General features: G+C 43.5%; 1 protein-coding gene across 1 annotated transcript in view; it reads left to right on the top strand.

The window, feature by feature from the left end:
- Hk (potassium voltage-gated channel subfamily A regulatory beta subunit hyperkinetic) overlaps nucleotides 1–14,647 on the top strand; it is a 69,517-nt gene that overhangs the window by 16,621 nt on the left and 38,249 nt on the right. The window contains exon 2 of the mRNA XM_071598280.1: nucleotides 11,619–11,829. The gene's annotated coding sequence lies outside the window, so the exon portion shown is untranslated. The remainder of the gene's footprint in view (nucleotides 1–11,618; nucleotides 11,830–14,647) is intronic.

The following is a 14,647-nucleotide window of genomic DNA, read 5'->3' as shown; positions in this document are numbered from 1 at the left end:
TTGGACCAACACGGTCAAAGTAGTAGAGACGCAAGGAGAAGAATTGCATTTGGCAAAGAGGCTTTCACAAGGAGGAGGGAGTTGACGATAGGGACGTTGAGTAAGGATTTTAAGAAAAGACTCGTAAAAACTTTGATATGGTGCGTAGCTGTGTACGGTGCGGAAACGTGGTCATTGAAGCAGGACAATAGACGTGAACTGGAGGCTTTTGAAATGTGGGTGTGGAGGAGAATGGAGAAGGTGAAATGAACAGAGAAGAAAACAAATGAGGAAGTACTTGGTATGGTGGGCGAAGAGAGGGGTTAGTTTGGAGAAATCCTATGGAGGTATGAAAAGTGGATGAAGGGGGTATTGACCCGCAGCGGGATGTTGAAGACTCTAATTGAGCGTAGAATGTTAGGCAAACGAGGAAAGGGAAGGAACAGGATAGCGATGTTGGATGGGATGAAGGGAGGAAGAACCGTAAATAAATGATGGTTCTACCTAATCTCTTTTATGACCATTGAATCTTAAAACTAACCGAGACTTGCTTTTTCTATGGGAGCTCATTACCTTTGTTTAATGACTTACATTGAATATAGTCGGACCATGAATGTGAACAATTTAGCATAAACTTGATTATATCTTATTCATCCATGTTGCGCAGGATGTTTAATGCTGGCCTTAGGTATCAACAGTTTGGCAAAGATATCCTTGATTTATAGTGGGATCTTATTTTAGTTTCTTCCAATGTCCGTCGTTTATATTTTCCTCGCCGGATACCAACTCCTTTTTGTCCTCTTTTTCCAAGAGCCCGTGTGCATGGGGTTGGTAACCTCGCAAAAGGGAAAGTCGACGGACTTTTGGTCGCAGTGCACCGCATTGGAGAGTGTTCAATGTGGGAGAGAGAGAATGGAGGGGGTGGTCTTCGGCACCGGTGGGAGGTCGTTAAAGATTTTCGGCGAGCGCGAGTGTGTGGAAGGCGGGGGATGGTTTGAAACCGCAAACGCTTGTTAGGACCACGTGATCAACCTGTAAGCTATAGCGACGAGACCGCAGGATGGCAATTCTGCGAAGGGGGCGGGTGGAATATCTTGCCACCCAACCGCGCCACTTCTGCGGTCCACGCTCTATTGATGAAGGCGCCAGAGGGAAGATCGATCCTCCGAAACAACCCGAAAAGTCTCTCGTGAAAACGTGGCCCGCCGCATCTGGCGATGTCAACGCTTGAATCCTCCTTGAGTACCTCGAAAGCATTCATTCCACTGACATTCAATAATGTATTTGCCTTTTATTACGACTGAATTTTTACATTCACCTTACATACGAGGGAAAATTGAAAATATCTCGGCCTAGCACAGAGATGGCGTTCAAATCAGCGAAAATGTATTATTACTGCTTGGATGCACGGCTTTTTCGTTCGTGAGACAAGTTTCAAATATCGAGGTCACGTCGAATGATTTTTACGCTCTGCAGATGCTGAATTGTAATGCAGACTAGCGGTTGACTCCTTCAAAAAGTTGCTGTATCGGCAATGCGTGCTGTTGCAGTAAACGTCTTTCGTTAAAATGGGTAAACTTGATTTTCGTGTGGTGCCCACATGGGCCACGACTTGCAGCCTAGAGCACTTCGTGCCTTTGACCGCCGCCTCGATTGCCTTCGTCACCTGAGGGACTCCTTCGCCTGGTATACACCAGGCGGTCACACCTTGATCGACGCCTACGCGGCGCGCCCTTTCCCTCAATGGGACTACTACACGGCGGACATTCGAGCTACCTATTACTACCATTCCCTCCCTTCCCGTTCACTGACGTCTTACCCTAGGCAGTGCCTTCGGAGTAGGGTCAGGGGCTGCAGGTGCGGTGATGCTGTCATTTGACCGCACCTTGTACCTTTTGGAGACGGTGATGGTATCTGCCTCCGCAGAGTCCAATCCTCGCCGCAGCGTTACCTTCCCCTTGCCCCGAGAGACGACCCTCCAATCGTCCGACCTACGGACGTGACACACTCCCTCGTTGAGAGATGGGACACGAGGTAGGTCTCCAATCGCCCCGGCACGTGTTGTATTCGGACGAATCCGTGCACCCCTATGGGCGTGGTGGGTTTTCATATTCCCTCCCCGAGCACCATCTCTCCCGAGGGGAGGCCTCCCGCCGGCGATCCCCGGTCGAGACTCCCGCACCATCCTCTCCAACATGTACCTTGGGGACCTGTATTCACTATGCTAAAATTTCTAAGAGGGGTTAGCTAAATTTAGCTCAATCAGTAAGTTACGCTTTGGAATGGAATATGAAGCCTACGAGGAAAAGAACGATGCTTGAGAAAGGTCTGGTTTTCGGAGGACAGAAAAAAGATATTAAAGAAAAGTTAGCACTCACCGATAACCAATCAGAGTCGAAGGACAAAAACCATCACAATCCAGTAAGAGTACCCACTAGGATTACCACCATGCTATTCGAAACTAATAACAAGCAACAAAAGCTAAATAAACTAAACTTTTTCACAAAATTAAAACTAATACTAAACTCCACTTCACTAGGGAAGAACAAACACAGAGGCACAGAAGTAACAGCAGGCACGCAGGTAGTCTCAGGTAAGGTCGATTTAAGGGAGCGAGCGAGTGATTTGGGATGCGGAAGGGATCCTGTTAATTGATTAACTTAAAAAATGCAGAACAATTCTAGGCAAATATTACTCCCACCTTTTCAACCAGCTGGACTCCAAAATTCGTGAGAAGAGGCCCGGCTTGAAGAAGGAAAAAATCATCTTTCACCAGGAAAATCTGCTGTTACCTGCTCATAAAGCCGCGTTGGCGGTGGAAAAACTACGTGATTTTTGAGTAAAATTTGCTGGGTCATCCCCCCTATTCTCCTGATTTAGCACCCTCAGACTTCCATCTGTTCCCAAACTTGAAGAGATTTGTGTCTTGGAGGCGTCCAATAAAGTTGAGAAGGATGGATATTTTCACGGCCTTCCAGACTCTCACTTCCGGGAAGGATTACTGATCTTGGAGAAACGCTGTACCAAGGCCGTTTAAGTCAAGGGAGATTATGTAGAGAAATAAAATAATTTTTTTACTGGAAATACCATTTTCTCATTGTCAGGCCGAGACCTTTTCACTTAAACCACATTTTTTTATTTTATTAGCTCATCGTTTTCTCAACATTTTTATTCATTGCTTTTAATTTTTTTACTTTCCATATTATTACCTCTGCATATATATCTCATAATGTACGCAAAGATTATGATAATGCACGAATTAATTGTTCGTTCGAATATTCAAGTCCCCAATCCCTCTAACCTATTTTTATTTTCTGCTATATATTCTTTAGTTTTTCCCAATTCACTCCATCGAACGCCTTTTAGAAATCTGCGAAACAGGTAAATTCGTCCTGATTGTATTCTACGAGGGTCATCCGGAAAGTAGTACCCGTTCGTGAAATAAAAAGACAAAAGTAAATATTAACAAACATAAAAAATTTTATTTGAAAGAGGATACTTTAAACTACTTCTCAACATAATCTCCAAGCAAATTAAGGCATTTGTCATAACGTGTGACAAGTTTCTGTATTCCTGCTGCATAGTCCTTCGCCGCCAGCTCATTGAGATACGCGAGGGACCCATCTTGCACAAATTTTTGCATAATGCAGATGGTGTTTAACAATTTCATGAACAATTGTTCGAGAAACATTGGGAAAATGCTCACAGATGTCATCAATTGTGACGCGCCGATCGTTCCTCACGAATTCGTCAACTGAGCTCACCAGTTGGTCTGTAATGACAGACGGTCCCCCCGAACGCTCATCGTCGTGTGTGTTCCCCCTCCCCATGTTGAAGTTGCGACACCACCGCCGAACAGACGACTCGTCCATTACATTGTCTCCATACACCTCCTTTAATTGGCGATGAATATCACATGGGCGAACGTTTCTTGCATTGAGGAATTTAATCACTGCCCTCACTTCACAACTGGCGGCGTTCTCAATTTTTTTAAACATTGTAAACAATCACAGAAACAACACAGGCAATGCTAGCGTCACGCAACTTGGCTCAGAGAAGGCAGACAAGCCACTGAAGCTATCTGACCTCGTCCAGCGGCTACTCGCGTCGTCAGCACTTCATGCGGCACGAACGGGTACTACTTTCCGGATGACCCTCGTATATTCCTCTAAATTAGTGATCTCATTACTGCAATGGCATCACGCGTACCTCTCCCCTTCCTAAACCCAAACTGATTATCCCCTAAGTAATCATTTGACCTACTCCCTATCCTTTTGTTAATGACCCCGAGAGTAACTTTAGCTGCGTGGGATATCAAACTTATTGTCCTGTAGTCAACACCAGCATGACCGTCACATTGGACCAGGACATACGAGCTTTCTTTGGTCGCGGAGAATGAGGATCTTTCCTCTGAGAAGTCTAGGGCCTTTGTCTCAACATCATAACCGTAAACAGGTTTCGTCACCGGTTGCGATGGTTTTAAGAAAGTTTGGGTCGGTGTTGGCTTGATCCAGGAGTAATTGACAAATGGCCACACTTTTTTGTCTCTGTCCATCAGTCAGCACCCGCGGGACGAATTTTGATGCGACGCGCGTCAAGCCCAAAATATCTGTCAAAATTGTCTGACAGGATTCAAAACTAATGCTCACTTTCTCGGCTATTTCCCTGACAGTTAAAGAGCGATTCGTCCGCATCAAATCATTCACCAATGTGACTTGGCTGGGGTCTGTCGAAGTGGAAGGCCGCCCCGTTCGCGAATCTTCATCTGTCGAGGTTTTGCACGATTTAAAACGACTGTACCATTTAAAGAACTGGCTTTGACTAATAGGTTCACTGGCAAAGGCTTGCTGAATCATTCTAAATGTCTTCGTAGTGCTTTTGCCAAGTTTGAAACAAAATTTCACGCACACACGCTGTTCCTCTACCTCCTTCATTGCACGCGGCAACGAACCGGTTAAGACACGTACTGCTGCTGCTGCGTAACGACTCGACGCAACCAAATACAACACCTCTCGTTTTAGTCATCAGATGTGTTGCTAGATGGCGCACTGTGTCTCTTTTCGTTTCGTTGAACGGTTTGCGCAGAATAAAATCAGTCCGGTCTTTTTCTTGACCACACCTTGCACACTTTCAGAGAGAAAAGAAGACTGTTGATACTAGTCAATATGGTTGGGAGGATGAAAAAGTGTAATCTCAAAATAAACAAGATGGAAACTTATTCAAATAAACTTACTTCATTGACAACTAAGAATTTTTCTGAAAATGAACCTCAATGTTGAAACTTTTTGTCAGTCACAGTTTCTGTTAAGATTTTTTCGAACAATATCAATAACTCCGTGTTTTGAAGAAATCAACCTAGCTCTCAATATGGAAATCAAAGACTTCCATTCTTCCGAGTGAATGGAATACTGCATCTGTATGATAAACTGTGTCTACGGTTGTATAAAAGGGATACTCCATCGAGTGAGTGTCCAGTGAAGGCTTGTGGCTTGAGTGGCCATGTGACGGACGGACGCAATCAGCCCAGCACCTCTGAAGCGCACTAGTAGGGCGATTGTGGGACAGCGCACCAAATGAAGTCACAAAAAGCACAAAACGGTAGCAGAGGGAGGTAGCTTCCTCGCGTGCTAACCTAGAGGACGGGGGATCAATTCCCTCCTAGGTGGGGTTTCCTCCACCTCGGGGTTAGATACTAGCGATTTTCCTTAATTTTTAATTCTCCTTAAATGTTATTTAAAATCCAAATAAAAGGACACTGCAAGGTAGAATTTCAGATCGTAACCAGCGAAATTAAGGCTCACAAGAGAATGGGGAGTTATGAGACGATATTACTGAAGTAAAAAAAACACTTTTATACTTTTGAAGAAAAACATTTTATTATTTTTACTTTTTTTGCATATATTACTACAACAGTGAATTATTCCGCTAAGCAACACTACTGCCTTTCACCTTAATATTTTATTTGCCAAGCTCCATGAAGTGCCAATATTATTGTGAATACGGCTCAATGATAGATGCCTATTCTTTCCAATTTTGACCTTTACCTAATTTAATTTTATTTTGTTCACGGTCCTCGGAATATGCAAAGATTGACCCTAAAATCAACACGCTTAAAATGTTATCTGTTATGGACTTCCTTTTGTATTTACACCTTATGATGAATATCGATTAAAACCCCTCAAATATTTTCCTCTACATTTCGTACCCTTGACTTCAGCTGTCTTTTCATGATTCCGATATTTTACGAAAAACAATCAGCGACTACAATGTATAGCTTTCTTGGCTTGTTCAAAAGGAAACTTGTCTTCCCAAACAATGTACTAAACATTTAAAAATTGTTGAAGCATGAAAAAATTGTTAAAAACCGATTGCCATCGGAGAGTGTCGCATTAACTTCTGCCGTTACACGTTAAGAGGCGATGATGCAGAGGGCGAACGGGTAATCGGAGGAGAGAGTTGCCGCGTCTCCTATTTTGACGCGGAGTACTTCTCTCGTCCCTTATATCCACTATAAATACACCAATTGCAGGTTGGCCCCTCGCTAGAGGTCCACATGCCAAATATCTCTAAAGGTCGCGGGTTCAAATCTCATCTGGGTCGTCACGCCACTCATTCGGCCTCAAGCGAACTTACTTCTACTATATCTCTTACGCGTTGTAACGCGCTGCGGAGGGCTGGCGAGACTTCGGACTACGCTTGATGCGTTTACACAGAAGCGTGAGGGCATTTTCGATTACAGGATCGAAAATGCTCTATAGGATTGAGTGTGTGCAATCAAAGGAACAGGCATCAAATAATCTCGTCTTAAAATCAAAATTCCTTTTAGTCGTTCTGGGTAAAATGCTGACCCCTTTTACCGCAAAAAAATTCCTATTTCGTGGGTTACATATTTACAAAGTCTTTCATGGGATATTTTTTCGTTTTAGAATTTCTTCTTTAAAAATTCGTTAGTAATTTATCAAATTGATAAATTATTTTCTAACGATTTGTATTCAGCAATTTATTTTCAAATTATTGTAACGTTTCCTTGCTATGGGTAGGAGTGAAAAAATTACCCATAAAAATACGACCGATTAGAAGCGAGTGTAAATTCGAAGCAAAATAAATAAAGAAACAAATAAATATAAAAATATTAATATGTATATGTATAAACATATATATTTACCGTGAGTGAGACTGAAAAGTAAGCATCCTTTTACGCGTTTTCTATTTGTACTTTAAGTTCCAGTTTACCGTCCAAAAATACACCTCTCATGGGTGCTTCAACATCACATACATATATATTATTATTATTAGGTAATCTACCGGTTAAGGTAGGTTTTGGATGGACACAGCTACTAGATAAATATCTTGTGCTTCCTAACAAAATATAAAACCAGTATCCTACTCTACCTCAGACCCCTCTACATCTCTGAGTACTTTCTTCCTCCCTTCAACCCGTCCAATATCCCTATCCTGTTCCTTCCCTTTCCTCGTTTGCCTAACACTCTCCCCTCTGTTACAGTCTTCAACATCCCACTGCCGGTCAATACCCCCTTCATCCACTTTTCCTACCTCCATAGGATTTCTCCCAACAAACCCCTCTCCTCGCCCACCATACCAAATACTTCCTCATTTGTTTTCTTCTCTGTCCATTTCACCTTCTCCATTCTTCTCCACACCCACATTTCAAAAGCCTCCAGTCTACGTCTATCCTTCTGCTTCAATGACCACGTTTCTTCGCCGTACATAGCTAGGCTCCATATCAAAGTTTTTACGAGTCTTTTCTTAACATCCTTACTCAACTTCCCTGTCATCAACTCCCTCCTCCTTGTGAAAGCCTCTTTGCCTAGCGCAATTCTTCTCCTTACGTCCCAAGTACTTTGACCGTGTTGGTCCAAAACACTACCGAGATATGTAAATTGTTCTACTTGGTCTTGCTTTTTCCCTCCTATTTTAATGTTTAGCTTAGCGTTTTCCTTTCTAGAAAATCGCATTACCTTTGTTTAATTAATATTGATTCTCATCCCATACCTGTCACACTTAATTTGCAATTCACTCAGCAATGCTTGCAAACCCTTGACTGAATGACAAACTTAAGCTTGGCCATCAGCGAAACTAACTGATTTCACGAATTCCCCGCCCACTTTCATTCCTATCTCCCGTTCTTCCCATGCCTCTTTAATCATTAGGTTGTTGTTCAGGTTGTGGATTATCCTCCTTTCCCTCCAATCTATTCCTCAATATCCTGCAACATGTAAATGTCTCAGACTGCTCAGGTGAAAGTGTGGAGCGAAGAGTCCGGATGGGCAGTGTAAGGAAGAGGTGTAAGTCAGGGTTGCCCATTATCACAGTGTCTGTTTAACCTGTATGTAGAGGAAATGATTAAAGAGGCTTGGGAAGAACTGGAGGTATGAAGGAAAGTCGGGGGAGAGTTCGTAAAATCAGGTAGGTTTGCTGATGACCAAGCTTTAGCTGGTTAGTCAGCCAACGCTATTCCATCAAATCTCCCGTCTTCCTTAATTACCCCATCCTAACGCACCCAGCTTCCCAGGACTAATCTTTCGATGACCGCTCCTTTTATGCTTGTATCCTTGTTTCTGCTTGGTTTCCCTTTGACTGCAGTGTTATGTTCAGATCTAAGGATAGTCCCCTTTCTTAGAATTGTTGGTAGTAATCTCTTTTTCCCGTATTCTCGGGTGCATTTCTTTCCGTCAAAAATCTTATTTACATACTCTTTCTATATTGTCACTTTGTTTCCATCTGCATTGAGAATATCCTCATTACTATTACAAATGGTACATCTACATCTACATAATACCCCGCAAGCCGCCGCAAGGGCGTGTGGCGGGGGGTGTTAGGTCACCAACCGTAAAAAAGAAAAATACCACATGCAAAAAAACAACACGGAAAATTACACCCACAGCAGCGCACACACTCATGCAAAAATCCCTTCATCCAATGCTCATGCAAACACATGTACCGCAAAACAACTAAAATACTGCACCCCATGATGCAGCACGAAAGCCATCCTACAACACGGAAGCCAGGACACAACAAGCAAGAAATTGAAACATCACTACCACATGAAAATGCACCACGAAACACTCTACCCCCAAAGAGTCTCTAAATGGCAGGGAATGCGACCCAACGTTGCAGGTAGCAGGAATTTGCCCCCGCGGAGAGGGACGAGGGATTGAAAGGGAAACTTAAAAACAGATGAACATAACATGAATGAGGTCATTCGGAAAGAATGGGTTATTATAGCAAAACACATAAGGTTAGTGGAAGAGCATGCATTTAAATACAACTAATTATTTTTTAGACGCTGAGGGTGGCAAGTGGAATTTTTGCTATCTATAACCCTGCAGTTGCTATCTCGTATTGTCCGTGGGAAGAAGGAGTCCTTGAGTCGGCTAGTTCTGGCATCTATTTCCCGAATTTTATATGCATGATCCAAGCGACTAATGTACGAGGGTCATCCGGAAAGTAGTACCCGTTCGTGCCGCATGAAGTGCTGACGACGCGAGTAGCCGCTGGACGAGGTCAGATAGCTTCAGTGGCTTGTCTGCCTTCTCTGAGCCAAGTTGCGTGACGCTATCATTGCCTGTGTTGTTTCTGTGATTGTTTACAATGTTTAAAAAAATTGAGAACGCCGCCAGTTGTGAAGTGAGGGCAGTGATTAAATTCCTCAATGCAAGAAACGTTCGCCCATGTGATATTCATCGCCAATTAAAGGAGGTGTATGGAGACAATGTAATGGACGAGTCGTCTGTTCGGCGGTGGTGTCGCAACTTCAACATGGGGAGGGGGAACACACACGACGATGAGCGTTCGGGGAGACCGTCTGTCATTACAGACCAACTGGTGAGCTCAGTTGACGAATTCGTGAGGAACGATCGGCGCGTCACAATTGATGACATCTGTGAGCATTTTCCCAATGTTTCTCGAACAATTGTTCATGAAATTGTTAAACACCATCTGCATTATGCAAAAATTTGTGCAAGATGGGTCCCTCGCGTATCTCAATGAGCTGGCGGCGAAGGACTATGCAGCAGGAATACAGAAACTTGTCACACGTTATGACAAATGCCTTAATTTGCTTGGAGATTATGTTGAGAAGTAGTTTAAAGTATCCTCTTTCAAATAAAATTTTTTATGTTTGTATATATTTACTTTTGTGTCTTTATTTCACGAACGGGTACTACTTTCCGGATGACCCTCGTATGTAGGAGTACGAATAATTTGCGAGACCTCGGTGCTGAAACATGCGGATCTAAATTTATTTAATAATTTCAATCTTGCATTGAATCGTCTCTCAGCCAATGATTCCCACCCCAAATCCATGAGCATTTCGGTGACGCTTTGCGTTTTATCGTAGGATTTTTTTACAAAACGGGCTGCCCGGCGTTGAACCTTCTCAATTTCCCGAATGAGGCCTTTTTCACTCGGATCCCACACGTTGCATGCGTATTCTAAATGAGGCCTTACAAGAGCGTGGTAACAACGTTCCTTGACCTTCGAGTCACTTTTGCCGACAATGCGTCTAATGAATCCCAATTTTTTATATGCTTGACCGCAGACTTTACGTATGTGAGTCCCCCAAGTTAAGTCTTTTGTGAATGTGACACCTAGGTATTTCACCGTATTAATTGTATGTTTTACATTCGTTGAAATGGTGTCAAATAGAAGCTGCTTCAACGATTCTATGGACAAGGACCCACTGCACTTAAGTTTTAAGACCTTCCAAAGGAACCTCGTGGACTTTGGCACGCTGCGCACGACTACTAATGCCTGTAACATTTTATGTATGGTATTTCGTCACAACATCTTGTTCCTTTAAAGCCCCCAAAATTTCAGAGCTCAAGAGGATGCTTCGATAGCTTAACTGGCGAATACGCTACACCGGATATTGAGGGATCTGGGTTCGAATTTCGGTCAGGGCGAATGATTTTTACACTCTGAAATTATTGCATATAAATGAGCTCATTGAAAATTAGATTAAAAGTTCATTTAATATTGCCTTTGACAGTCCTGGCATCCCATTTTGGTGTGTGTTGTACTATATTGATACAAGATGTGTTCTCAATGCAACATCTACTGGAAGGATCCCTGGAAGAGTAGGAAAATGGATATTTAAACCAGATTGAATCTTGTGAATAACTAAATTTGGAGGCTAAGGAATTTAAAACGGACATCTCTGGAGGAAAACTTTTTTGTGTATTTTAAGACAGGGTAAGATGCAGTATATGGATATAAAGAGGAAAACTATAAGTGCTTTGATGGAGCAGAAATAAATATTGATCTGACCTGACTTTAAGTGAAGCTTAACCTGGATATTGACTGAAAGTCAAATATTGCGCTGAGCACTAGGTAGGAGATGAAAACAATTTGCCAACAATCGGCTAATTTTTTCCCCCATAACCAAATGACAAGCCTTTGTGCATCCAACATAAGAAAGACTTTGAAACCCCCAGATTTGATGAGTCTACGAGTGTGCATGCTCACGCACGGCATCCTGTATTGGAATGACCTACAGTGGATAATTCTAGTGATCTATTGCTGTTCACAGTTCGAATTACCAAAGTGGATACATTTTTATTAATGTTATTTGCAGACACATGTATGTAAGCATAGCCTTTTCTGTGTGTGTTCCGCAGGCACCTGGGTCACTTTTGGCAGTGGCGTGAGTGAGGAGGTTGCTGAAGAAGTGGTGCGGTTGGCGTATGAGAGCGGCATTAACGTGTTCGATGTTTCTGAAGCCCCACACTCAGGGCCTAGGGCGGAAGTGCAGCTGGGTCGCATTCTGCACCGGAGGGGCTGGAAGAGGGCCTCATTTGTCGTAACTACCAAGATATATTGGAATGCAAAGTAAGTTCTCATGCACTCCAATTCCAATTCCTTACCCTGGGGAGAATGAATGGAAGAATGGAAGTAATCTGAAGGTTGATTTATTGCATCTTTCATTACTGATTCATTTTAAGACTCATTTTGTGTGCCTTCATCACATTTTTTTTCATTCATTCTCCTAGGTGCTATTTTTAATATTATTAAGGGTTTTACACTACTCAAGGTAGATTCTGGATGGATCCTGTAACCAAACACATGTCTAATTGCAAATCTTGCTAAACAAGGCAACAAGTACTCTAACACCCTGAAATACAATAAAACATTTTCAGCTCCACATTCCTTTTCCCTCCCTTACTTCAATCAAATATTCTTATTACCTTTAGCTCCCCCTTCACGTCATTACCCTGAGTTCCCTCCTGTTTGTCAGTCTTCACTATCCCATCAGCACTCAACTTGCCTGGCATATATAATCATGATTGAATAATAATATTGTTTGTTAGGGACAAATGCTTAAGTAGTAGTTTGAAGAGTTTCAGGGTGCATCGACAGCTAAGGTCATTTTGCACCACTCATGATGACTAGAACTACAATTCCTTTTTAATTAGGAATAAATAAATAAATACGATTAAATAAATAAATAATTGTTAAAATCAAAGGGCATTAAAATTATGATATCCAAAACTATAGCTGCCTCATTAAACCAGTTGCCCTTAAAAAAGTTTAGACTCGATTTATAAACCCAGAGTCATCCCCTAAAATATTACTTAAGTCTCCCCTTACGTGAAGCATGTCTCTGGCCCTTTGGTATGCTCTACATTCAGTTAGGATATGTTTTATTGTCAGGGGTTCGAGGCACTCATTGCAGCGGGGCAGTTCTTTTACCTCCGCAAAGAGGTACGAGTGAGTGACGGCAGAGTGCCCTAATCTCAGGCGCGTAATCATGACCTCTTCCCTCCGAATGTTTTGGATGGAAGAGGACCATGGTGAAACGACCGGTTTTATTGCCCTGAGTTTATTATTTTCCAAAGATCGCCAAGCCTCCTTCCACTGATGCAGAACCAAATTGCGCAAAGCAGCCTTTGCATCCTCCATAGGAACCAAGGTGGAGTCGGTCTCGGGTTTGCGCAGGGCTTCCTTTGCTGCCTGGTCAGCTTTTTCGTTACCTCTTATTCCAACGTGGCCAGGAGTCCATATAAAGGAGACCCTGTTCCCCTTTCTCTGAAGGGACAAGAGGGTATAATGGATCACCTGAACTATCGGGTGCACAGGTGCAAAGACCGATATAGATTTTAGGGCGCTCAACGAGTCTGTGCAGATGAGGAAAGAGCCATTGCTTTCTTTTATTTCTCCTAGGGCCGTCCTTATGGCTGTTAGCTCGGCTGTGAATATAATGCAAGATGTGTGCAGTTTTTTCCTCACGACTTCATGGTAGTGGGACACGACCGCTTAGGCACATGCAGATTCTGACTTTGACCCATCGGTGTAGACGGGGACAAAGTCAGAAAGCGAGCCGAGGACGGCACTGAAGAGCTGCTGGTATTCCGAATCGGTCGTCTTAGCTTTGCAGTGTGCATGGGCAATGGATTTAATATCCGGCTTTGGCGCTAACCAAGGCGGATACTTAGCATAGGACGGGGCATATTTGAGGAAATATAAAATTTGCCCCATGAATAAAATCATTAAAATGAACGGCGAGGGGCCTAGTTGCCCTTCTCCGACTGTTAAATAAGTCTAAAAACCGTTGGTTAAAAACTATGTTAAAACAAGGGTGGTTGGTCTCTGATAAAACTTTACAGGCATAGCTGCCCATTAAAATCATCCTGCGGGTTTCCAACGGAGGCTCCCCTGCGTCTGCGAGTAAGCTTGGGACTGGGCTGGTTCTAAATGCCCCGGTGGCCAACCCTATCCCAGCAATGTGGACACATGTAAGGGGTCTCAAGTAAGACTCTCGCCCTGAAGAATATACTATGGAACCATTGTCCAGTTTCGATCGCACCAAGCCTCTGTACAATAAAAGCATGGTGGTGCGGTCTGCTCCCCATGTGGAGTGAGTTCAAAACTTTAAAACGTTGAGGGTTTGGCGACACTTCTCGCGTAATACGCGAATATGCTCCCGCCAGTTCAGCTTTTGGTCCAGGATCATGCCGAGAAAGCGGACGGACTCCACAAATGGGAGAATCCTACCCAACAGGGTTAGGGTCGGGGTGATGAGATAACCGCGAAGACGGTGAAAATGCACGCATTTCGTTTTCTCCGTGGAGAAACGAAATCCATTCTTTCGCGACCACTCTCCCAGTTTGTTTAGAGTCACCTGGGCTTGCCTGGAAGCGTTTGTCAGACGTGTCCACCGGCAGAATATGGCTAGGTCGTCCACATACAGCGATGCCATCACCGGGGCATTGATGTATTCCAGCACGTCGTTGATGGCGATGGCAAATAACGTGACACTCAGCACTGAACCCTGGGGTACCCCGTTCTCCTGTGTAAAAGATCGGGATAAGTGCTTCCCAGTCCTTACTTTAAAAAGGCGGTTGGTTAAAAAATTTCTGGTAAATAGGGCCATGTTGCCTCTAAATCCCCACTTGTGCAACGTGTTAAGGATTCTCCATCGCCACACACTATCATAGGCCTTCTCCAGGTCGAAGAAGACTGCTATGACGTGTTGACGCTGGAGAAAAGCTTCCTGGATGAAGTTCTCAGTGCGTACCAGATGATATGTCGTGGACCTCCCACGCCAAAAGCCGCACTGAGCGTCGGAGAGCAGGTGTAGACTCTCCAAGCACCAAATCAGACGTCGGTTTACCATCCGTTCCATCACCTTGCACAGGCAGCTGGTGAG

This window comes from Hetaerina americana, unplaced genomic scaffold, assembly GCF_022747635.1.
Source record: "Hetaerina americana unplaced genomic scaffold, ioHetAmer1.1.p SCAF_93, whole genome shotgun sequence".
In the NCBI taxonomy this organism is placed as follows: domain Eukaryota; kingdom Metazoa; phylum Arthropoda; class Insecta; order Odonata; family Calopterygidae; genus Hetaerina; species Hetaerina americana.
Note: the sequence above shows the minus strand (reverse complement) of the source record. Positions and strands in the feature narration are given on the sequence as shown.